The sequence below is a fragment of the Ambystoma mexicanum genome, chromosome 14 (genome assembly GCF_040938575.1).
Source record: "Ambystoma mexicanum isolate Mex_15411 chromosome 14, UKY_AmexF1_1, whole genome shotgun sequence".
Taxonomy (NCBI): Eukaryota; Metazoa; Chordata; class Amphibia; order Caudata; family Ambystomatidae; genus Ambystoma; species Ambystoma mexicanum.
The window spans coordinates 366,883,932-366,910,995 of NC_090940.1; positions in this window are offsets into that span (position 1 = coordinate 366,883,932).

Consider the following 27,064-nt stretch of genomic DNA (forward strand, 5'->3'; position numbering starts at 1 on the left):
AGCACTGAGGTCCCTTTGCGGCACCCTACTTTAACGGCTGGTAAAACCAGCCATTAAGGTCGGGTACCACAAAGGGAACTCGTAGTAAGGCGGTAAGGGTTTGCCGGTACCGGTGCCCTTACCAGTACTGGTAAACCCTTACCGCCTAACGTGTAATGAGGCCCAAGGTCTATTGTATTCTAAAATGCAAGGAATATCAGCATTTACTTTACTTGCATCAAAGTTCATTAGAAATAGACCGCCCATGTACGTAAGCGTGATAGTGCTACGTAGCTCATGCCTTCTTTAAAGACTGTGTTCCCAATATCTATCAATGCTTGATCTGGGGTAAGACCTTGTGATTTCTGAATGTTGACTACGTATGCTAGAGTTAGAGAAAATTGATCTCTGCATACATACATGTCTTTGAAAAGAAGAAATCGAGCTGTTGAGTGCCCTATCCTGTTTACTTCTGAAAGTCTGTCAAAGGGAATATTGACAAACTGAATATTGTTGTCACGTGGGTATGTTTGAAAGCCAACAACTGTACCCAGTGCTCCATTACCTAGTCCTTGGTCCACATCAAGGTTACGTTTAAGCATTACTCTACAGTTTAAAGATAATTTTAATATTTTCTCCAAACCAGCTGTGTTGGAGATAGAATTTTCTAAGGTATTTAGTCTTGTTGTGGCTTGCTGACACATGGGTAGTGTCAAACTATGTACGTCCAGTTTGTCTGTGGAGAATATTTCAATTATTGGTTGCATTTCTTTTTTCAACATTGTTTCATTGAATTTGGAACAGCTTGCAAGAGTTGGTATCAAGGACATACAATTGACATTTTTGCGTGCTAATTGTTCCATGACATCAGTAGCACATGAGTAATGGCCATTAAGTGCATGGATGTTCCGGGTTTTCAATATTGCTTGTGCTTCTTGAGATAGTACACCAACTGTCATACTTTTTAAAATGTTGGCGTAGGTGAGGTCTGCAGATTGGCGCATGTTTTCTGTTAATTCTCTGTATTGGAAATGTTGCCAAAGGTTGACATTTCCTATGCTGCCAACAGTTTCACGGCAGAGTTTGTGTCCTAAGGTTTTAAAAATAGGTTCACCTTTCACTGGTGTCAATTGAAGAAGATCTCCGAAAACAATAATATGTTTTCCTCCAAAGAGCTCTTCGTAGTTTGTTTTAAGTACTTTTTGTATTCTGAGGTGAATCAAAGCCAACATTAAGTTGGAGACCATGCTCACTTCATCTATTAGTAGCATTTTCATTGGTTTTAACACTCTGCGTAGTTCCATTGCAGCTTCTGTAGAAAGTTTGCAATATTCTAATGTGTTTTGGTGTTCTACTGGAAGGAGTAGTAATCAGTGTAAAGTGACACCGCCTATGTTGTAGGCAGCTAAACCTGTGGGTTAAGTTACAACATCTGACAGTATGTTGAAATTGTGCCGGAATGTGTCACTATGAAGAATGATACTGAAGAGCTTAACTGTACTACAATCAGAAAGTTGTAACAATTAGGCAGCATACCATTATTTTCAAGAATAACAAAAGAAATTGCACATGGTGTACAAGTGCAATTTCTTTTGTTACTTCTTGAAAAATGGTATGCTGCTCTTTGTTCAATTTTGATTGTAGTACAGTTAAGTCTTCTGTATCTTCTTCATAGTGACACATGGCATTTTCTACTTCTGTCATAGCTAATTCTGCCTCATTTGCCATTAGTGGCTGTCCCAGTGGTTCTTGGCTTCCTGTTACAGAAGGTTGACTACTGTCGGGAGTGTCCTTATCTAGTTGCGCCTGGAGTTCTTCTTCATGTTGCTGTTCATTGTGCAACATTGTTTTGTACTCTGTATAGTTTACATCGGTTATAGTGCTTTCATTTGCTTTCAAAGCGTCTTCATAGGAGTCATACTTATCTAGTATCTATTCTTCTTTTCTCCATGGTTTAAAAAGTTGTAGCAGGGACATGTAATACAGTTCTTTATGTTGAGGAGTTTTTAATGACAATTTAATATGATTAAGTTTGGTTTGGTAAGTTTCACTAAATTGCCTTTGCAATTTGTCACTCTGTATCTACCTTTTTTTCATTGGGTTTTATATTATTTTTGTAATTGAAGTTTTGGGCTATGTGGTATAGACACATGGTTTCCAAAGTGGTACAACTGTTTGGGTAGTATGTGTCTAGTAAATTGTTTTTCTAAATGTCTTGCCTGTTGGGATCATTTTTGGCTGTTGTTTCTATGTCGTTGTATGATTTTAGAACTCTTTTTCTAGATTTAGCAGGACCAAGATTTAGCCATACTATATTTTCAGATTTTCCATACAAAGCCGTACCGGCTAAACGATCTGCAGCTTAATAGAAGCCACATTCTCTATAAGAGAGCATTTTTATGCCTAAGCTGTACAATTTCTGACAGTGGCAGTGTTTTTTCTGACGATATGTTATTGCAGAGGTCTTGAAGCTCGTTTTTTTCTGCTTGGGTTAAGTAGGCTGTATCATACCGTGCAACTGCAGTGGAATTGTCTGCAATGTACTGCACATCTATGTTTGTATTCCATAAGAGGGCAATGATTGCATTGTAATCGTTGATATATTTTGCTTCTGCTGTTCTTTTTATGTAATATGTGTTCTTATGTGATTTACCTTTAACACTGTGACTAACTGAACACATTCACTTCACCTGTATCTGTAACTGGTCTAGGGAAACCAAAGCGGCATTTGGTGCAGTATTTCCCTTTGTTTTTGTGTTTGCAACGACAATATTTCCCACATTTGTGTCTTTGAAATTGTACAATTTGTGCATGAAGATCACTATTTGTTGCTTCTGATTGAATTTCACAAGTGACATATTTTTCGATAAACTGTCAAACAGTGGCATCACTGTCTTGACCAAATTTAGGAGCATCTTTAATCCATAAAAGCTTGTGGATATGTGGTGCTCCTCTGGCTTGGTATTCTTTTCTCCAAAAGAAGTGTTGCACTTCTCCGAAGGGAGGAAAAGTTTTATTAAAAATAAATTGTAGCATAGCAATGAAACAATGATGGAAATATCTTGAAACATTAACAGTATCTAGAGAGCAAAGTTCTTCAGGTGTTAGTATATCTATGTTTATTTTGGTTTTGTTTGATGTAAATCTTCCCATGCATATTCTGCACAACTTAATGTAACAAACTAAGTGGGTGGGCCAAGCTTTCTTATCATGCAACGTACATCTCTGTGATGTCGGAACCAGTACTCTGTAGTACCACGCATGTTTGCTAACAGATTTGTAATACTTGATTTAAAACCTCATCTTTTTCTTGCACTAGTAATTGCATAGCTGACATATTTTGAAAGTGGGTTCCTGATTTCAATGTGTGTGCAACTCCATAACATAGAGTTATTAGTTCACTTTCAAAGAGTAGGTGGAATATGTATTCCACATTTTGTCTAAATCTGGGATCTTCAGAATACATTTGTAATGAGTGGTATTCTTATGCTGTTATCTGAGTGGGTCTATCATTGTAGCTTCCTCCTTTGCCAGTAGGAAATAGTAGAGGAAAAGCATGTGCTTCTATACTTTTTTTCCCATTTGCTCATTGGTGATCCTTTGGTTTGTCGCATTTGGTACGTTTCTAGTGCATCATCTATGAAGTCATTAGAGTGCAATGGATGAATTGTATAATGGTCTAAAATATTGGATACTGTGGCAGGATCTAGAAGTTGAAATTGACCAGTTTCTGGTGACTCTTGAATTATTTCAGTTGTTTCCCTTAAATTTTCTTCAATATTCTTTTCTTTGTAGTATTCATTGTGTCTTTTAAATATTGCAAGGCTTGTCTAACTTTATGTAAGTCTATGAGTGTTTGCCAATTTTTTTTATCTTTTGTAGGTACACCATTTACTAAGACAATTAAAGATTGCTCTATTGGATGTTGCACTCCCAGAGTGTGCACATTTTCTGTTTGATCTAATGGTAAATAAACGACTTTGCCACGAATGCCTTTCACCAATTCAGAGGGAGGTAATTTTGCTGTTTTTGGTTGAGGGCATATTATTGTTTGGAATGGGTGCACTGTTTGAATTATGATGCTCTCATATAAATTGAGTTGTTGCAGGGATTTTGGTAGTGGGAATAATTCCAAATTATTTGTGATAGCACGTGAAGTAGTTTGGTTGTTATCAAGTTTTGTAGTGCAGTAACTGCAAAGTATTAAGGGTCAGTTATTTCGTATTTGTTTTCTGCTAAAAGGTAATTTTGTATTTTTTTTCTGCTTTAAGGTAGAGAGCTAATTCAAACAATTTGGAATCTTCATTGTTTTCTATTTTGTATGTTATCTATAGTTTTTGTGTTACTTTTATAAAAAGTTCTGCGGCAAAACACACACACATGGTTTGGTACTTCAGCGGATGTACTTTTAAATTTTAGTATTTCTTTTTTGTATGTGTGTAGTAGGTTTCCATCTGTACAATTGTTGCTAGTCTGTTGTAAAGCTACTGCATTTTGTGAGTGGCTTTCACTTCCAAAATATTTTTTTCTGAATATGCTCTATTTCTTCGAGTAGGTCTTTGGCTGTACCATGTAGAAGATTGTTATTTAAATTGGCTAGTGCTGAAGCAGGACTTTTAGCATAGTACAGTTTATAGACTAGAATTCTTATAGTTGAATGATGTGTTGAATTTTGATATGATGGAAGGTGCTTTTGCAAATAGGTCCTGAAATGCAGGCTAATGAATGTTCTTGTAGTCCTGTGTATTTGCGCACTGGACAGGTATCCATGTTTTGCATTTTTTGGCAATGTTACACATAGACGTGCACGGCCATTTGTATACTGGATGTTCTGGTTCAGTCGAATGAGAGGTGTTCCTGAGTTTTCTGGGGATATTTTTGTGAGCAGTATTTCTTGTTGCATTTTGGTATTATTAGGTTTTTCATAACCTCGTCCACTGCTATGTATGGCAATTGTGGTTGTTTGCTTTTGTTTGTATGCTTCTTCATTAAAATATGGGTCTGTGCTCATGGTGTGACTCCATTCACCTCCACAGATATTTAAGAAGTTATTTTTGTTGACATTTTGTTTATTGAGAAGTCTTTTTTGTAATTTAGTAGTTAGTTTTTTTAGTGGTTTCATTCTGTTTAACACTAAAATAAATAACTTTCTTTGAGATGGATTGCACTGTCTAACAAAGCTTCTAAGATTAATTTTCTACGGTAGGTTTTAAGGGTTGTGCATGATTTGTCTCCTGTTTTTATAAGACTCTGAGGGACTCTGTGGTGGAACATTTTTGCTAAAATCTTTTTTTGGTATGGTTACTTGCCGCTTTATCAAGATTCATAGGAGCAGTGTTAGCAGTATTGGTATCTGAATTCTTGTTAATCACTTTTTGTTTTGTTTTACATTTTGATAGAGGAGGCAACGTTTCTGTACCAGAAGCTTGTTTTGTTTCGCTAAATGACTATTAGTTGTTTTGTTTTAACTCTTTTGTACAAACTCTGCTAGAGAAGGATGCTTATTTTGGACACTTTTATTTTCATTTGTTCTATTTTTGCGTTGGTTTCTACAGACTTGCTTTTTGGTAGGCATTCTTTGGGATCTGTTGAAAAAAAAGAAGGTAAGCGTTGGGCTGTTCTGCAATGTATGTGTGCTGTGTGCATGAGTGTCTGAGTATGTAAAGATGTATGTGGTGGTGTGTGATTGTGCATTGGGAAGCTACAATTAGTTGAGAAGGCTATTCTTCTATTTGTTTGTTACTATACTGCGGGTCAGATGACAGTAGAAAGTAAGCTAGTGGTGAGGAGCAGCACTAATAGTAAAAAATAGAGTTATGTTATTTGTGTTCCAAAAAACTTGGATTTGTGTGCCATTCTGCCTGCTAATCCCTGTTTAATAAATGGGGATTTGTGGGCAGAATGGTGAAAAAATCTCAGTTTTTTTGGTGCACAAATTACATGAATCAACCGCACAGTGTGTTTGAGTAACAGTAAGAATATTAAGGTAATATTGTACTTACTCATTTTTTGTGGAATGAGCAGGTTTCATCAGAGATATTGTTTGTATTTCAGAGGCTGCTGCTTTTCAGGAGAGTGGTCTTCACTGCAATTGTAAAAGAAAGATGTTAGTAATTTTGTGTGTTTATAGCACTGATGTTAATTTAGATGTTGATTTTAGAAAGAAAAATAGTACTTGAGTTGTATTGCCAAAAATAATCTTCAAATAATAATAGGTTAAAGCTTGTTCCGGTATACATTCGTCAAAAGCAAACTTACATAATATTCACCGTCTCCGTTCTCCTCGCGTAAATCAGTCCATAATGCTCAATCCGCTTGCATCAAAGAATCTTCATAAACTGAATTTACATGTTCCATACACACTTTTGGAACGCATAACCTTATTGAATGTTCATTATTACAAACCTCCTCTCACTGACTCTTCACAATAAAATCCCTTTCTCTCAAGGTCAAAAAACGATTGAACCTTCTACTTTCTGTCCCATGCGTGGGCTGCCTTAGCTCGCAACCAAAAATGTAAAGCTGGTGACCTTCACTCAGAATCTAAATACATTCTCACTTTGCAACAACATGGCTCAACGCACCCATGAGAACTCGTATTGTCATACACGTGCACGGCCGCTGTTTCCATTAAACACTGCAGGTGGCTGCCTCAGATGCCAAACTCTAGGGGGCGCCAATCTGACTCCAATATTATTTTAAATACATTGTAAAACAGACACATTACTCCTTCACCGGTATTTTATGCACAATATATTGAGGAATACCTCCAAATAGGGTGGCCAGCTTTATCACATCTCTTTGCGGGACAAAAGGTGGTGATGATGTTACGGCATCATTCACCTGGCAGAATCAATGCATTGCACCCGAAGCTACTGACATGACCGGCCTGCAAGCCTGTCACGTCAGTAGCTGCGGTTGCAATGCAATGCAATAGGACTCTTATTTACAGAATAGCTGCCACTTGCCAGCCACTGTTATTCCCATTCGCAGGAAATGTATGTATACGACCCCCGCCCCGCTCGGCCCCAACACCCCAGCATGACTAATTGTGACTCCTAACTCACTCTGTTAGATCACAAATTGTGCTCGAACAGAGCAAGTCGGGACAACCCGCGTCCCGCAGAGCCACTCGGCAAACTGCGGAACACAGGCGCCAATTCCGGGACAATCTCGCAAATTACGGGACAGTTGCCCACCTAACCTCCAAATATACTGTATGACTTTTGTGACAAAAAAACACCACTGTTTTGCTTCTTGCTGCCACATCCCGTCCCATCCTCATTAATCCTCACCTCCCCAGACAGTAATTAATAAGTTTAACAAGTGCAATGTTGTGTTTTTTATATGTTTTGGCAGCGATGTCCGCGGACACCAAAACACGGATCAAAGATGGCGGGCGCATCGGAACAATCTGACGCACTTCACGCTCTTCACCATCCAATGAGCGAATGCGTCACATGTCCGTGCACATGACACACCCGATTACCCAATCGGTGTCCTGCCCGTGGAGCGAACAGGGAAGTGTGTCCGCAGAGTGGACATAGATATCAATAATTTTTTTAGACCTACTTTTTGATCGTTTAAAAAAAACTACTGGACGGATTTTTACCAAATTTACAAAAGCACGCTTTTGGGACCAAACCGCTGTTCCTGCCAGAAATTTGGTGAAAATTCATCCAGCGGTTTGATCTGTAGCCATGCGCAAAGTTTTCCCCCATTCAATCTATGGGAAAATAAGAAGTTTTGGGACCCCCCCTATAACTTTGCCCCCTCTGGACCAAACCTCACCAAACTTTGCAAAAGAAATTCAGAGTGAGCCATATACTTTTTTTGCAAAGTTTGGTGGGGATTCGTCGAGGGGGAGCCGAGTCATAAGCCGCCCAAAAAGTGCTCTTCCTATGGAAACTGCAACTTAACCATAACTACACGGCCACTACCGTGGCCGTGTAGTGGCCGTGTAATATATTTACTATTATTATATCCATTAGAATAGCAATTGACTCTCTGTATATATGATGCAGATAACGGGTAGTTACAACCCTGTGGTTACCTACTAGCATATGTTTGTGGGATTCTTCTATGGCTGCTAGCACTAGACACCTTATTGTACGGACATAGGAATAACTGAGGCACTGTGCACTTTAAGGTATTGATATAGGAATGTCTGGAAGCAAGTGATTATGTTGCACTTTCAATGCGCTATGCACTTTACTGCATTTGCACTATGCACTTTGCCTAATAAGCCACAAACATGTTAATTCCATATGCCACTGTCAGCTATGATATATACAAATGAGAATGATATTGAATATATCAGAGTGTTGCTTAATCATGCCTGCACAGCGTAGCATTTCACGAACAATATGCATAAATACATGACAATTCGGTAATGCACTTATAAGTTATTAATATGATTGAAGCAGAAGTTTCACAATGAAAGATGGTGGACTTTTGGCTTAATATAAGCAAATGTAAATAACTAGTCCCTTCTTTATGTTTAGGATTTGCCCATTCAGATATGGCTGACAGCTAACCACACGTCAGTATCAGTCCTCTTTCTTTGTCTTAAAGCGTACCTCACAAGGTATTTTAACTGTTTGGTAATATGAATCACCTGTTGTGATCAAGCGGTGAGGAAACCGTGAAATGTTAACTCCGCTATGCGAGGGCCGTATGTTCTGGGAGAACCACGATGTTAGTGGATTCTACGAGCCACATGCTGCGCGATTTTATTGAATAAAGACTACCTTTTGAAAACTGGTTTCCTGAATCAACATTGAATGACTGGGGGAGTGCTTTCCAATGGACTGGAGAAATAACAGTCATCTGGACATATATATATATATATATATATATATATATATATATATATATATATATATATATATATATATATATATATATATATATTCAGTGAAAAAACTTTGTTAAAGGGACGTTATGGTTCCAAGTAAAACCAAAAAACCCTTGAAATTCGCCAGTTATGGTAAGCTAAGCAACCATAACTCGCGCCACCACCGTGCACTGCTAAGACTAACACCCAGGACATCAACGATGAGATCACAAATGTCATTGATGACATCACTGATGACATCACATGTGTATGTACTTTTCATCAAATATGAGTACTAGGGATTCTTATTATAATGTTGCGAAAAAAGTGTCAAGGATCATTGCAATAAATATCATACCCTAATTAGTGCATTGAACGATGCATTGATATAAATAGCATTCTATTATGGGATTCTATCTAGTACACTAAGCTACTCATGCAGAAACATAGCATTGTGTGCAGCGTAGAAGATGAAGGTATACTATTCGTAATGTTAATATGTCAAATAATGACATGATAATTGTTTTCTTAATAGATTTTTGTGTACTGTGAAATATGTATAAGTAGCTAATAAAACCCATGTTTTACATAATTGCATTACTATAGACAAATCACAAAGAGACAAGAACACATACCAATATGGGTATATACAGGGAAAGTGAAGTTAGCAAAAAAGCACAAGTAGTAGCAGAAACAATTCATAACTTAACTGATTAGTTTCATGCAAATAAATGATTGCTCTGTTTCAAAGCTGCTATTTACGCTATGTATATGTATCACTTGATGTGATTGGACCCTAAGGAAAGTAGTGTGAGTACAATGTATACAAATATGACCATATACAGGGAAAGTACAGCCATAAAAAAAAAACAGAACTATCAGAAGGTGCTCATAAGTCTAGTGATTATCTTTATGCACAAAAAGGATTGCTGTCTTTCAAGCTTGTGTTTTCCCATATGTATATGTTTCATATGATGTGACTGTACTCTAAGAGAATTACTGTAAGAACCCACTAGAAGGATACGTCTACAAATAAAATAAAATTCTTAGTTTCTGACTGTTACTGAAGAAAACCATGTGGCCTGGATATGTCAGCAAAAGAAAAAATAGTGAGCCAGACATGTGATGTCATCAGTGATGTCATCAATGACATTTGTGACATCATCTTTGATGTCCTGGGTGTTAGTCTTAGCAGTGCACGGTGGTGGCGCGAGTTATGGTTGCTTAGCTTACCATAACTGGCGAATTTCAAGGGTTTTTTGGTTTTACTTGGAACCATAACGTCCCTTTAACAAAGTTTTTTCACTGAATTTCATAGGTTTTTAGTAGCGCAACTTAACCATAACGTCCCTTTAACAACGTTTTTTTCACTGAATTTCATAGGTTTTTAGTAGCGCAACTTAACCATAACGTCCCTTTAACAAAGTTTTTTCACTGAATTTCATAGTTTTTTAGTAGCACAACTTAACAATAATGACTTTGACTTTATATACATGTCATATGGAACTGACTAGATCTCTTCTTATGAACTTGATGTCCGCGAACTTATTTAATGTTCGCGGACATGTTAGGTGAACAGTACCACCACCTAAAAACTCTGGGGAGGTATGTGTAATAGTTATATCATAACATAGGAACATTTAACAAATGCACAAAGCAGCACACATACAAAGTATATGTAGTAATACTTAAAAAATGTTACCCATATATGTAAAACACTAACCATTCATGTAAATACAATATGTTTTAAAAAGGAATATACCAAAAGAAGATGAAGTGGCTTCCACCATAATTACCTCACAGACGCTCCACAACCAACAGCAAGACCAGACGTATACACTACTGATTACATATCTCACCAGATATAGTAAGTGCACTTCTTTTTACTCATATATTTATAAACTTTCTATATTAGAAAAAAAAAACCATATTACTTTTTTGTTTTCTCACAGAAATGTGTACTACTCTCGACTGGCTAGAGGAGGAGAAAATAGTCCACCTAATGGTACACACTTTACTATATAAACCAATTAATAAATATTATTTTGTATACATTTAACATATACATTTTTTTTTATTACAGACCATACAAAAATTCCAAGCATCTCACAACAACAATCAGAGAATATCACTCTACAGCAGATACATCAAAAAATGGACGACCTTATGCAAAATTTTATAGATTTGAAAAACTTTGTGGAAAATTATGTGAAACCCCTAACAGCACACAATTTTCCAACCTGCACTTGTCCCCCCTCACCCTATCCCACGCAGTTAACCCCAAACCCTGTTTATGGACCAAAGCGTTTCAATGACATTTCCTTCCCTTCTTCACCTGATTCCAGTTATCTAGAAATCCCTAATTCTCCTGTTTTTGTTTCCGTTTCTGCCCCACCTTCCCAGTCATAATTGTATATATATATGAAATAAAGTTACTTTTCTTATATTGTGTTGTAATTACTTTCAGTTCCTTGTAATAAAACCAATTTAGGTGTCCACGGACACCGCGGTTGTTCGGAAATGTTCATAAAGAAACGAAAATGTAACTGTCCTGAGGACACTACATCTGTCCGTAATGTTCTCATGCAAGTTGAAAATGTTCTAAGAACACTCGTAGTGTCCTGAAATGTTCGTAAAGAAACAAAAATTAAAGTGTTCTAAGGAACACTATATCTGTCCGTAATGTTCGCTATCAACTTAAAACCGTCCTAAGAACACAATTGCTGTCCTGAAATGTTCCTAAATACACGAAAATGATGTGTCCTGAACAACAGTACAACTGTTCGTAATGTTCGCTACCCAATTGAAAGTGTTCTAAGAACACAATTGGTGTCCTGAAATGTTCCTACATAAACTAAATTACACGTGTCCTGAAGAACACTATATCTGTCCTTACTGTTCGCTACCAAGTTTAAACTTAAAATATTCATTTCACGTGTGACGCACTTTTAATTACTTCAGAAACCGAACATTGTCCGTAGGACATCAATGCGCATGCGCTAACCAATCTCCGTGCACTTGGTGTCCTGCGGACAGGCGCTTCCTTCGCAGACTAGTTCGCAAACAGATCATATGACCGCGCCCACGCTCATCGTGTGTCCTGAAATGCAGACACTGTTCGTGTCCCCGAATAATTTAAAAGTACATTTTCAGTTAATCCATAATATTTTTCAATAAAATCTCACCATGCCACAAGTCCCACATAGCAATCTTGACTTTCTATATACCTTTTGAAACTTTCCGATCCTTTTTTTATGTTCGATCTGTCCGCGCACAGTGCGCATGTCCGCGGACCGCGCACAAGCACCCCTATAAAAGACCACGGCCAAGAGCTTATTCCCATTGTGTTTCTGGCTATTCTTCAGAACACAGTGATTTTTGCTGCCACTTGCAGACTACACCATCATCGACATGGCATCCTTGGCTGCTGAACTGCCACTTGGTGCTGCACCTGCTTCAGCACCACCACCACCCCCTCCACCACCACCACCTCCCCAAGGACCTGAAGAGGGGAACAGGAGTGAGGATGCGGAGGAGGAAGAAGAGGATGGTGAGAATGAGGTAGAGGAAATCCCTACTACCCGCACTAGGCTTGAGTCTTGGGTGTGGCGGTTATTTACCATTCATGGGAATGGTCCTAAAGTTCGTGCGAACCATGTTACCTGCAATGAGTGCAAAATGATACTCAGTCGCGGGAAGCACGGTAACTACAGCTTTGGGACCACTACTATGAAGCGACACCTGAGGTCATTTCACTCTGGGGCTATTCGCAGGGTTGTACCTTGCGAAGAACGTAGCAGGTTGATTTCCTCTACTTCATCCTCTGTTTCTGATCCTGTCACCACAAGGACCACCTCTGTGGGACAGCGTCTTTCTCAAGCTGCCTCACAGGCCATACAGAATGCTGATGACCCTTACCTTTTGAGGGTCACAGTTCTATGTATGTACTGTGACACAGTACTCTGCAGGGGGGAGCGACTTCGGAGTGCTTTTGAGACTATCGTCTCAGAGCACGAGAAGACCTGCTCACTACCCAAATAAAACCCACTCTACATCTTCCTCTCTCAGCTCGCCCTTTCTTATCCCTGTGGTTGGTGTCCCCCCCTTTACCCTCCTTTACCCTCCTCTCCTACTGTGTCGTGTCTGAAAAACCAAAAAAAATACAAAATTACAAAAATCAAAAAAAATAAGGCTCTTTTCAGAGCCGCCTTTGCCAGTTAAAAAATAGAAGTGAAAATAAATGAAGCAGGGCTCTTTGTATTTTTTAGAAGTCCGCGAACAGTTCGCGAACATTAACAAACTACTCCATCACAAACATTGTAATTTTCTCTGGAAATAAGTGGTGGCTCTGAAAAGAGCCTTTGGGTGGTGTTTGTAAGTCAAAAATTGTAAATGCTTAACATCTCCTTCAAAATTGTTGTTGTAATTCCAAAAAAGGTCGCAATGCATTTTGTACATTTCTCAGAAAAATCTGATTGCCAGCATAAGTAAGATGGACTGCATCTCTGCGAAAAATGTATGTACTACAAAACATAATATGTTCATTGTGAAAAGAAGACATGCCAAAATCTCTTAGAAAGCCACAAACAGCCTTATTAACATTGCGCCTTGCTTTTTCCATTTGTGGACCAAATGAAGAAGAACAAAGCCACATTTGTCTCTGCGCAATCCGTGAAAATATCACTTGCGAATTAGGAAACATGTCCATAACCTTCCTCAGTCCTTCTTTCATAGCAAATTGCAAAATAATTCCAGTCACATGCCCTAAACTGTTCCCTCCACAATGAATTACAATTATATCTGGATAGTGCTCTGTCTCCAAAGTAGCACAGAGAGGTAGCAAATCCAACCACTTCATTCCATGTACTCCATGCCAGTGTACTTCCACATGTGGGAATCCAAGATCTAAAGCTTCTCCACAGCTTTCTGCATGCACCTTCAACCAATGTATCCACGAATCTCCTAAAATCCAAACAATCTGTTTTCTGAAACACACAGCCATAGCTATCTTTTGTTCTCTCAAAAAGAGTATCTCAAAAAATCTCTCCTGGCACAACACACCCACCAAACTTTCCTGACCAATCCCTTTCAGTGTTTATTCTCATTTGCATGACTTCTGAACCCAAAAATCCCCGGAATGTAACTCCCGATGTCCTGGAACTACCGCCATGTCCGCGGACATATCGTAACATGAACAGCCCTTCTACCATTTCCGCTACACTCTCTCTGCCATTCCCTCATTGGATGTACCACAAAAATCACATGACCATGCACCAATCACACTCAAGACCTCTAAATCTAACTGCATCATCATAGATCAGCACTGCAAATGTACTCTGAATCTCTCTGAGTACAAGTGTCATATCATTGGCAAGCAACATCTACCACAAATACTGTACAAGTCTTCAAGATTTCTACTTGCAGCTCCACGCATATCCATATGCATGAGCACAAACTTCAGGTATGCACATTTTCTGTATAGTACATGACATAGCTCTCAACCATTTTTGTTTTAAAGGCGGGTGAAATCACCCGATTTTGTTTTTAGCGGGTGAGACGCCCATTGGAATGAATGGGCGTGCAGGAGGCTTGGCGGGTGAGTCTGCCATTTACAAGGCGTGTGACACCCGCCAAAAGCATGTGGCTTGAGACCTATGGTAGATGAACACATTTTGAAACAGACTTTTACCTTGTAAAATCTGTTAAATGAATTTACTGTACTTTTTTCAATTTCCTAAAATCAACTACCACTTATACACCTTTATACTTTTTACTTTCTTTAAACACACACACTCAAATCATGTTAAACTAACATTTTTTAAATGAAATATATAGACTACATATATTCAAACAAAATTGCATGCAAACACAATCTATGTTTAAACCTTTATAAACATACTTATACAATTTCATATTTTTGTTTTTATTTATTTATTTACTTAATTACTTTAAATTAGACATGACATTGAGGCGCTAATATATTATAAATTTCACAAGACATAGTAAAGATATTTTATTTTTGCTACAGTTAGTCATTCAATACAATTTGTTAATTAAGAACATATCATATACACTGAACTGATGCAATGTATGCAATGTATCTGATGCAATGTATCTTATGTAAATAAATTAGTTTAATAGTTTTACAGAAGGCACTGAGGATTTCAATTAAAAAAATCAATATCTAAATTAGAAACAGTGCTATATACAAACAAAGTTACTAATTTGAAGCTTTCACAGTTGCAGTGAACACCAGTTTCCTGAAAAGAAGCAGCCGAATTCGAAGAAGAAAGAAAAACTAAGAAGTTACCTGTTAATTTAAAAAAAAAGTAAGTAAAATATCACCATATTATTTATATTATTAATCGAATATGCTATAACATTAATACCAGCTATTTTGGTTTCTTAAAATAGAGATTTTGTACCATTTTGTCCAAAAATTTCCATGTCGTAAACAGCGATTTACAACCAGAATGGCCCACAAATTTCTATTTTTGGACACACAAATTAGACAACTGAACCACTACAATGTTCATATTATAGAACAAACAACTGTTTTAATTGTATACATTACATTTACTATTTGTACTTTTCCATGCCACTAGCTTACTTTTTTTTTTTGTCAACTGATCCCCAGTTTAGTGACACATAAATTCAAGAATACCTACCCCTACTAGTTTTAGTTCCCAATGCACAATCACACACCATTACATAGATCTTTATCATCTTACTCAAACACTCATGCACACAGCACACATACATTCCACAACACCCCAACCCATATCTTCTTTATTTTTTTCAACAGACCCTAAAGAATGCCTACCAAAAGACAACTCTGTAGAAAGCAACGCAAAATTAGAGCAAATGAAAATAAAGGTGTCCAACATAAGCATCCATCTCTAGCAGAATTTGTAAAAAACATTGAAACAAAACAGCTAATACAATCATTTAGTGAAACACAAAAAGTTTCAAGTACAACTTCGCTTCCTCTATCAAAATGTAAAACAAACCAAAAAACAATTAACAGAAAATCAGCTATCACTACAGATAAAACTACTTCTTCAAATTTTAATATAGTGTAAAGTAAGCATACCAAGAAAAGTATTTTAGCCACAATATACCATCACAAAGTCCTTGAAAATCTTATAAGAATAGGAGAGAAATCAGGTTCAAAGCTTAAAACCTATCGTAGGAAATTAATCTTAGAAGCATTGATGGACAGTGCAATTCTTCTCAAAAGAATTTTATTTTTTTTACTGTTAAACAAAATGAAACCACTAACAAAACTAATAACTAAATTACAAAACAGACTTCTCAATAAGCGAAATGTCAACAGAAAGAACTTCTTAAGTATCTGTGGAGGTGAATGGAATCACACTACAAGCACAGAACCATATTTTAATGAAGAAGTGTACAAACAAAAGCAAACAAATACAATTGCCATAAATAGCAGTGGTCGAGGTTATGAAAAAGTGAATAATACCATAATGGAACAAGAAGTACTCCTTACAAAAATATGCCCTGAAAACTTAGAATTACCCCTCCATTCAACTGAATCAGAATGTCTAGTGTACAAATGGCCATGCACGTCAATGTGTAACATTCCCAAACAATGTTTCAAATCTTTACACCAATTCCTCAATAAATATGTAAAAAGCAAAGACAAAATCAAAATTAAATTACTGCAAAATATAGATACCTGTCCAGTGCGCAAGTACACAGGACTACAAGGACATTCATTGGCCTGCATTACAGGACCTACTTGTAAAACCACTTTCCATGATATCAAAAGGATATCAACACATCATTCAACTATAAGAAATCTAGTCTATAAACTGTACTATGCTAAAAGTCCTGCTTTAGCAATAGCAAAGTTAAATAACATCCTTCTACATGGTACAGCAAAAGACCTACTTGAAGAAATTCACTATATCCAGAAAAAATATTTTGGAAGTGAAAGCCATTTACAGAATGAAATAGCTTTAAACCAATTAAGCAACAATTCTACACATGGCAACCTTTTGCTAAACACATACAAAAAAGAAATACTAAAATTTAAAAGTACATCAGCTGAAGTACCAAACCATGTATGTGTATGTTTCCGTAGAATTTTTTATAAAAGTAACACAAAAACTGTGGACCTATCATACAAAATAGAAGACAATGAAGATTCTAAATGGTTTGAATTAGCTCTCTACCTTGTAGCAGAAAACAAATATGAAATAACTGAGCCCTTAATACTTTGCAGTTATTGCACTACAAAACTTGACAACAACCAAACTCCTTCACGTTCTATCACAAATAATTTGGAATTATACCCAGTACCAAAACCTCTACAACAACTTAATTTATATGAGAGCATCATAATTCAAACAGTACACCCATTTCAAGCAATAATACGCCTTCAACCAAAAACAGCAAAATTACCTCCCTCTGAATTGGTAAAAGGCATTCGTGGAAAAGTAGTTTATTTACCATTAAATCTAAAAGAAAATGTGCATACTCTAGGAGTGCAACGTCCAATGCAGCAATCTTTAATTATATTAGTAAATGGAGTACCTACAAAAGACAAAAAAATATGGCAACAGCTGGTAGATTTATATAAAGTTAGACAAGCCTTCCAATATCTTAAAGAGAATAATGAATATTTCAAAGAAATTAATATTGAAGAAAACTTGAAAGATATAACTGAAATAATTCAAGAAACACAAGAAGCTGGTCAATCTGAGCTACTAGATCCTGCTACAATATCAAACACTTTAGACCAGTATACAATTCATCCTTTGCACTGTAATGACACCGTACAAGATGTACTGGAAACTTACCAAATGCATGAAACAGAAGGATCGCCAATCAGTATATGGGAAAAAAGTATAGAAGCACGTGCTTTTCCTCTACTCTTTCCAACTGGCAAAGGAGGAAGATATGATGATAGACCTATTCAAATATCAGCTTCAGAATACCGCTCATTACGGATGTATTCTGAAGATCCCAGATTTAGACAAAATGTGGAATACATATTCCACCTACTCTTTGAAAGTGAACTAGCAACTTTATGTTACGGAGTTGCACACATATTAAAATCAGGATCACACTTTCAAAATATGACAGCTACATAATTATTAGAGAAAGTGCAACAAAAGGATGAGATTTTACAATCAAATATTACAAATCTATTAGCAAATATGCGTGGTACTAAAGAGTACTGGTTTCGACGTCATGGAGATGTATGTTGTATGATCAGAAACCTTGGCCCACCCACTTGGTTTGTTACATTAAGTTGTGCAGAATATGCATGGGAAGATTTACATGATTTCCTACGCATATCAAATAAAAACAAAACAAACATAGATATTCTAACACCTGGAGAACTTTGTTCTTTGGATCCTGTTAATGTTTCAAGATATTTTCACCATCGCTTCATTGCTATGCTACATTTTATTTGTAATAAAACTGTTCCTCCCCTTGGAGAAGTGCAACACTTCTTTTGGAGAAAAGAATACCAAGCCAGAGGAGCACCACATATCCACATGCTTTTATGGATAAAAGATGCTCGTAAATTTGGTCAAGACAGTGATACCACTGTTTTACAGTTTATTGAAAAATATGTCACTTGTCAAATTCCATCAGAAGCCACAAATAGTGATCTTTGTGCACACATTTTACAATTTCAAAGACACAAATGTGGAAAATATTGTCGTCGCAAATACAAAAACAAAGGCAAATACTACACCAAATGCCGATTTGGTTTCCCTAGACCAGTGACAAATACAGGTCAAGTAAACAACCTCATGTCTTCAGTTACACATACTGTTAAAGGAAAGTCACCTAAAAATACATATTACATAAAAAGAAAAGAAGAAGAAAAATATATCAATGATTATAATGCAATCATTGCCCACTTATGGAATGCAAACATAGATGTGCAGTACATTGCAGACAATTCTACTGCAGTTGCACGATATGTCACAGCATACTTAACTAAAGAGAAAAGACAGAGCTCCAAGACCTCTGGAATGACCTGTCATCAGATAAAACAGTATCTCAGAAATTATACAATTTGGGCATAAAAATGCTCACCCAAAGAGAATGTGGATTTTATGAAGCAGCTGATCGTTTAACTGGTACTTCATTGTATGGTAAATCTGAAAATATAGTATGGCTAAGTCTTGCTCCAGCTAAATCTAGAAAAAGAGTTCTAAAATCATATGAAGATATAGAAACAATAGCCAAACATGATCCCAACAGCCTAGACATTTTAAAAAACAATTTATTGGACACATACTACCCAAACAGAAGTAATACTTTGGAAAACATGTGTCTATACCAAATAGCCCAAAACTACACATACAAAAATAATATGAAACCCGATGAAAAAAAGGTAAATATAGAGTGACAGACTGTGAAGGCAGCTTAGTTAAACTCACTAATCCAAATTTAATTGATCATATCAAATTGTCATTGAAGACTCCTCAACATAAGGAAGTGTACTACATGTTCCTGCTACAACTCTTCAAACCATGGAGAAAAGAAGAACAATTACTAGATAACTATGACTCATATGAGGATGCTTTCAAAGCAAATGAAAGCACTATAACTGATGTAAACTTTACACAGTACAAAACAATGTTGCACAATGAACAACAACATGAAGAAGAACTCCAAGCTCAACTAGATAAGGATACTGCTGACAGGAGTCAACCTTCTGTAACAGGAAGCCAAGAACCACTGGGAGGACCACTAATAACAAATGAGGCAGAATTAGCTACGATAGAAGTAGAAAACACCATGTGTCAGTATGAAGATAAGGAAGACTTAACTATACTACAATCAAAACTAAACAATGAGCAAAGTATCATTTTTCAAGAAGTAACAAAACAAATTGCACATGGTGTAAAACATGAAAATAAAGAATGTTTGTGCCATAATTATAAACCTATACAACTGTACGTCAGTGGTAAAGATGGTTCTGGCAAAACATTCCTAATCAAAATCATTAGTAAGTTCCTTCAACAATTGACAAACAACAAACTGTCAGCTGTTGTCACTGCCCCACAGGTTTAGCTGCCTACAACATAGGTGGTGTTACATTACACTGATTACTACTATTACCACTAGAACACCAGAACAAATTAGACTATTACAAACTTTCTGCAGAAGCTGCAATGGAATTACGCAGAGTATTGAAACAAATGAAAATGCTACTAATAGATGAAGTGAGCATGGTCTCCAACCTGATGTTAGCTTTGATTCACCTCAGATTACAAGAAGTACTCAAAACAGACTATGAAGAGCTCTTTGCAGGAAAACACATTATTGTTTTTGGAGATCTGCTTCAATTAACACCAGTAAAAGGTGAACCTATTTTTAAAACATTAGGGCACAAACTCTGCCGTAAAACTGTTGGCAGCATTGGAAATGTCAACCTTTGGCAACATTTCCAATACAGAGAATTAACAGAAAACATGCGCCAATCTGCAGATCTAACTTATGCCAACATTTTAAAAAGTTTGAGAGTTGGTATACTTTCTAAAGAAGCAGAAGCAACATTGAAAACCCGGCACATTAATGCACTTTATGGCGATAATGCATGTGCTACAGATGTTATGGAACAATTAGCCCACAAAAATGTCAATTGTATGGCCTTAATGCCAACTCTTGCAAGCTGTTTCAAATTCAATAAAATCATGCTAGGTAAAGAAATGCAACCAATAATGGAAATTAGCGCCACAGACAAACTAGATGTACATGGTATGACACTCCCCATGTGTGACCAAGCCACAACAAGACTAAATAATTTAGAAAAATCAATCTCAAACACAGCAGGCTTAGAAAAGATGTTAAAATTATCCTTAAATTGCAGAGTAATGCTTAAACGTAACCTTGACGTGGACCAAGGACTAGTTAATGGAGCACTGGGTACAGTTGTTGGCTTTCAAACATACCCACGTGACAACAAAATTCAGTTTGTCAATATACTCTTTGACAAACTTTCAGAAGTAAAACGGATAGGACGCTCAACAGCTAGATTCCTTCTCTTCAAAGATATGTATGTACGCAGAGAACAATTTTCTCTAACTCTTGCATACGCAGTCACAATTCATAAATCACAAGGTCTTACCCTAGACAAAGCAATGATAGATATTGGTAACACAGTCTTTAAAGAAGGCATGAGCTACGTAGCACTATCACGCTTACGTACACTTGACGGTCTATTTCTAATCAACTTTGATGCAAGTAAAGTAAACGCTGATATTCCTTGCATTTTAGAATATATTAGACTTCGCTCACTATACACTCCCCATCTAAACACATATTCTGTTCCACAAAAACTAAAACGTTGTAAAAGAAAACTAAATCAAACTGAAATGCAACAGGACATCACTGGAAATCCTCCAAAGAGAGTAAAAGAAACTAATACTTCATCAAGTACCACAAACAAAAAAGAATCAATAAGAGAAAGTAAACCAGGTACTTCTTTAAAGAAGGAAGACAAACTCCAAAAAAAGCAGTTAGATACAAAACTTGCTGGACCATTTAAATTCTCAAATATAGTTGGTGTAAATTGCTATGCAAATGTAGCAATGAATATTCTATTTCAATTACCACCAATTGTTCACAACATTTACTCACACAGTACAAACCCATTGTGTTTGCAAATGTTAGTACTTCACAGAAATGCAGCAAACAATCCTGACAACACATATAGTGTTTTTGGAATAAGACGACAATTGGACTACTGTGCTGGAATGGTGAAATTCACTATAAACTCACAGGAATATCCACAAGAATTTCTAATGTACTTACTACAAGTACTGGAAAACAAAATCATACCTATAAATGAAATCTTTCAGATTTCATACATGTGGAAACATACATGCACTCTCTGCAACAATGTGACACAAGAAGAAATCCCCAATGAACGCTTCATATATATATATCAATACCAAATTGTGAATCCATTCCATTTCAGCAACTCTTACAAAATGCAAACCATGGTAGATTATGCTCTACCTGCAATTCAGATAATCGCTCCACGTTAGTAATACAAACACATAGTAAATACGTAATACTAATGCTTCTACGTTACAATGCAGATGGTACCAAAAACAACTGCAAGCTGACTGGATTCACACATGGTCAAATATCACTTGGTAAAAAAACCTTCACAACAATAGGTATAATCTACCACGCAGGAGCCACAACCAATTCAGGGCACTACACTGCATACATAAAAAAGAAATGTGGATGGTTTGAATGTAATGATTGTACCATTACTCTAAAGCAGAGATTACCAGCAAATCTTACAAACGCTTATTTGATGTTCTTAAAACCAAAATTTGATAAATAAACTGTATTTAAACCTTTAAGTAAATTTGTGTTACAAAAATATAAACTGTTAGAATACTCCAAAAGCTATCTAACTGCTCAAAGATTCTACAACTAATCAGATAAATGAATACCACTAAATTAGACCAATAAATACACAGTTAGAATACGCCAATTGGTATCTAACTGTCCCAAAATTATAAATGTGTGTTAAAATAATATAAACTGTTAGAATACTCCAAAAGCTATCTAATAGCTCAAAGATTCTACAACAACTAATCCGATAAATGAATACCACTAAATTAGGCCAAAAAATACACAGTTAGAATACGCCAATTGGTATCTAACTGTCCCAAAATTTAACAATATCCAAATAGGTAAATGAAAACCACTACAATATATTAATAAAATAGACATTTAGAATACGCCAATTGGTATCTAACTGCTCCAAAATTTTATAATATCAAAACAAATGAAGAATCTGTTACTGTTCCAAAAAAAATACAACAAAGCAAAGTATAAAGCATTAGCCAGAAACAACAAGTGAACACTGAAAACAAACAAACAAATAAACTGTAGCATAACAGAAAAAGGTTTTTTTTTAAATCCAACATGGATTTTTTTTTCTCCGACAGACCCAATGATTTTAGCAACAAATACAGAAACTGAGCAAATTGCACAGTACTCTGATTTGTACTCTACTAAATATGAGGGTCGAAAAAAAATAAAAGTATATTGCTTATACAATGTAATAAGTCATTACACAATACTAATACTAACATGCTATTTTCTTTTATCACAGAAATGAAGAAGAAAAACATGGACTCCCATTACTAGACCAAACAGTAAGTATACAATAATAAGGACAACCATAGCAGCACATCACATCCATAGTATCTAATACCTTTGTTCCTTATACATTTGTTTTTCACCCAAAGTTATAAACAAATATGAATGATATGATATGATATGGTATTTGTAACGCGCCTATACACAAGTGTTTCAAGGCGCGACGAGGCAGGGAGGGAGGGAAACAAGGGGAAGACAGACAAACGATCCTACTAGGCCAGGTGTCATTCAGATCGGGCAAGTGCAGAGGTAAGGGGAAAAGGAGAAAGTGCAGGGGGAGGAGGAGGGGGGAAAGTGCAGTACACGGTAAGTAGCGTAATAAAATAATAAATAATAAATAATAAATGTGATATGCTGCGAAAATGGCCATGCACCCAAGACTCTATGCCCTGGCAACAACCACCGCAGCATATCACATCCATCGAGTCAAACATTTCAACTATGATCTATGGGACACTTTTAATGTCCACGAACAATGTGAGTGTTCTTAGAACACTTTAAACTTGCCAGCGAACAATACGGACACCGTTTTCAGGACACCTCCTACGAACATTTCAGAACAACGCGATAGTTCTTAGAACACTTTCAACTTAACAATGAACAATACGGACAGCGTCCTAAGGACACCCCCTACGAACATTCCAGGACACCGGGAGTGTTCTCAAAAACGTCTTCAGAACACCCCCATCTTGTTTATTTACGAACAATTCAGGACACCGCGAGTGTTCTTAGGACACATTCAACTTGACAGAGAACAATACGGACAGCGTCCTCAGGACACCCCCTACGAACATTCCAGGACACCGGGAGTGTTCTCAAAAACGTCTTCAGAACACCCCCATCTTGTTTATTTGCGAACATTTCAGGACACCGCGAGTGTTCTTAGGACACATTCAACTTGACAAAGAACATTACGGACAGCGTCCTCAGGACACCCCCTACGAACACTCCCCGGACACCGGGAGTGTTCTTAGAAGCGTCTTCAGAACACCACCATCTTGTTTATTTGCGAACATTTCAGGACACCGCAAGTGTTCTTAGGACACATTCAACTTGACAAAGAACAATACGGACAGCATCCTCAGGACACCCCCTACGAACACTCCCCGGACACCGCAAGTGTTCTTAGAAGCGTCTTCATAACACCCCCATTTTGTTTATTTGCAAACATTTCAGGACACCGCGCGTGTTCTTAGAACACATTCAACTTGACAGAGAACAATACGGACAGCGTCCTCAGGACACCACCTACGAACACTCCCCGGACACCGCAAGTTTTCTTAGAACAGTTTCACTTTGCTTGCGAACAAAACGGACACATTTTGACTCCTTAGAACACCCCCTAGTCAGTTTATTTAGAAAATTTCAGAACACCTGTGATGTCTGCAAACAAATCGAACACAAAAAGAACGTCTAACACATAAAAAACACAACTTTCATCCTATCTCACACACTCCCACCCTCCCCAAACACTCCTACACACCAACACACTCTACAAAATACACATTTTGAACAAAGTTTCACCGCGCTGTCCGGGGACGTCCGCGAATCCAATATGGCGGGCGCTACCGAAAAATCTGATGCGCTTCACGCTCCACGCCGTCCAATCAGCGAACACTTTGCATGTCCGCGAACATCACGCAAGACGATTGGCCAATCAGGACACTTTCCGCGGAGCGAACAGGGAAGTGTATCCGCAAACCGAACACAGATATCACTATTTTTTTTTTACCTACTTTTTGGTCATTTTAAAAAAAAACTACTGGACGAATTTTCACCAAATTTGCAAAAGCACGCTTTCGGGACCAAGCCGCTGCTCCTGGTCCAAATTTGGTGGAAATCCGTCCAGAGGTTTGGGCTGTAGACGCGAGCAAAAACATTTTCCCATTCACTCTATGGAGAGTGAGTATAATGTATACAAATATGAGCATATAGAGGGAAGGTAGAGTAATAAAAATAAAACTATGACAAAGTGCTGATAACCATAATGATTATCTTCATGCACAGAAAGGATTGCTCTCTTTCAAGCCTGTATCTTCCGCTATGTACATGTTTCATATATGATGTGACAGGACCCCAAGTCTACAAATATAGTACCTTTTCAATTTTTACTGCCTGACTGTTACTGTGGAAAACTATGTGGCTTCGATATGTCAGTAAAGGATAAAAAGGGAGAGCCAGCCATGTGATGTCATCAGTTATGTCATCAATGACATTTGTGATGTCATCTTTGATGTCCTGGGTGTTAGTGTTAGCAGTGCACGGTGGCGCGAGTTATGGTTGCTAATGTTACCATAACTGGCGAATTTCAAGGGTTTTTCGGTTTTACTTGGAACCATAACGTCCCTTTAACAAAGTTTTTTCACTGAATTTCATAGGTTTTTAGTAGCAGAACTTAACCATAATATCCCTGACATGTAACATAGAACATACTAACCCCCTCGTAGTGATTTTCATGTCCGCGGACTACCGCCATGTCCGCGGATGCATCGAAAATCTGAGCGATGGTGAATGTAAATTTAAATAGTGTGCCCCATTTCCCCTTTGAATTTGGCTCGGAAAAGAGCCGTTTTTTTTTTTTTTTTACAGGTGCTTGACAGACACCTGTTATTTTATATTTTTTTTTCTTGTTTTTTTTTCTTACTTTACTCCTAAAATCTTCACATAACCTTCTCAAAAGCAACCCTTACATTCCAAAATAAAAAGGCATTTCCGGTAAAAGATAAACAAATGCCATCTTCTTTAAAATTAACAGCATTACTGGCATCAATATTCTCATTGTTACAGAAGAACATACCAGCTCTAAGCATGAATGCACACATGCCTCGGTTTATGACACACCTAGCAATGTTTTGCTGAGGACAAAAAACTGAACTATTGTCCCATATTGCCCTAGGTAGTAATCCAGAAAAAATTACTTTCTCATTTGGAAGGATCTTCACTACGGCTTGAACCAAGCGTTGCAAATCAGCCAACAAAGTAGGGGCACTGACGTTGCCCAATTGGAAAGCACCATAGTGCAAAACTACCACATGCGGACTGTTCATTGTGGCCATATCCACACAAACTTGTACAATTCCCTGTACATTGCAATCAGGCACAGTGCTCCACACCACCTCCACTCCTTTGACATCAAAGTTCTTTGCAACATGCCTGCATTCAGCGTACTGCTGTAAACCATGCACAAACATATCTCCGAGCACCAACACCCTGACTTTCTCCACTTCTGCCATCTTCACCACACAAAGTCTCTTTCAACACAAATCCACAACCTCGACATCTGATTGGCTGATCCGTACAGTCTTCTTTCCATGTTGGATTTCCTGGAAAAACCCGGATTTACCACGCCCTGTCCACGAACGGCAGCGGTTTCCCCGGACAGCGTCCACTTTGCTCTCTGTACCATTCCCTCTTTGCATACAGCTAAGCAATCACACAATACGAATAACGTCCTCAGAACACCCCCATTTTATGAATTTTCGAACATTTCAGGACAATTATCATTTCTTTATTCTACATATTAACATTACAAATAGTATACTTTTATCTTGTACTCTGCACACAATGCTATCTTTCTCCATTAGCAGCTCAGTATACTACATAGAATCCCATAATACAATGCTATTTATTGATATAAATGCATCGTTCAAAGCACTAATAACGGTATGATATTTATTGCAATATCCTTGACACTTTTTTCGGAACATTATAATGAAAATCCCTAGTACACAAATTCCATGAAAAGTACATACACATGTGATGTCATCAATGATTTCATCAATGACATTTGCGATGTCATCTTTGATGTCCTGGGAGTTAGTCTTAGCAGTGCATGGTGTTGGCGCGAGTTATTTTTCATAGCTTACCATAACTTGCTATTTTCAGGGGTCTTTCGGCTGTACTTAGAACCATAACGTCCTTTAAACAAACTTTTTTAATATCACGCAAACAATATACAAACATGGCGTGCAAAAACCAACTTCTACAGATGGCTTTACACAGAATGTTGCAAAGTAAGAATTTATGCTCGTTCACAGTGAAGGTCAGCTGCTTCCATTTTTTTCTCGGGCC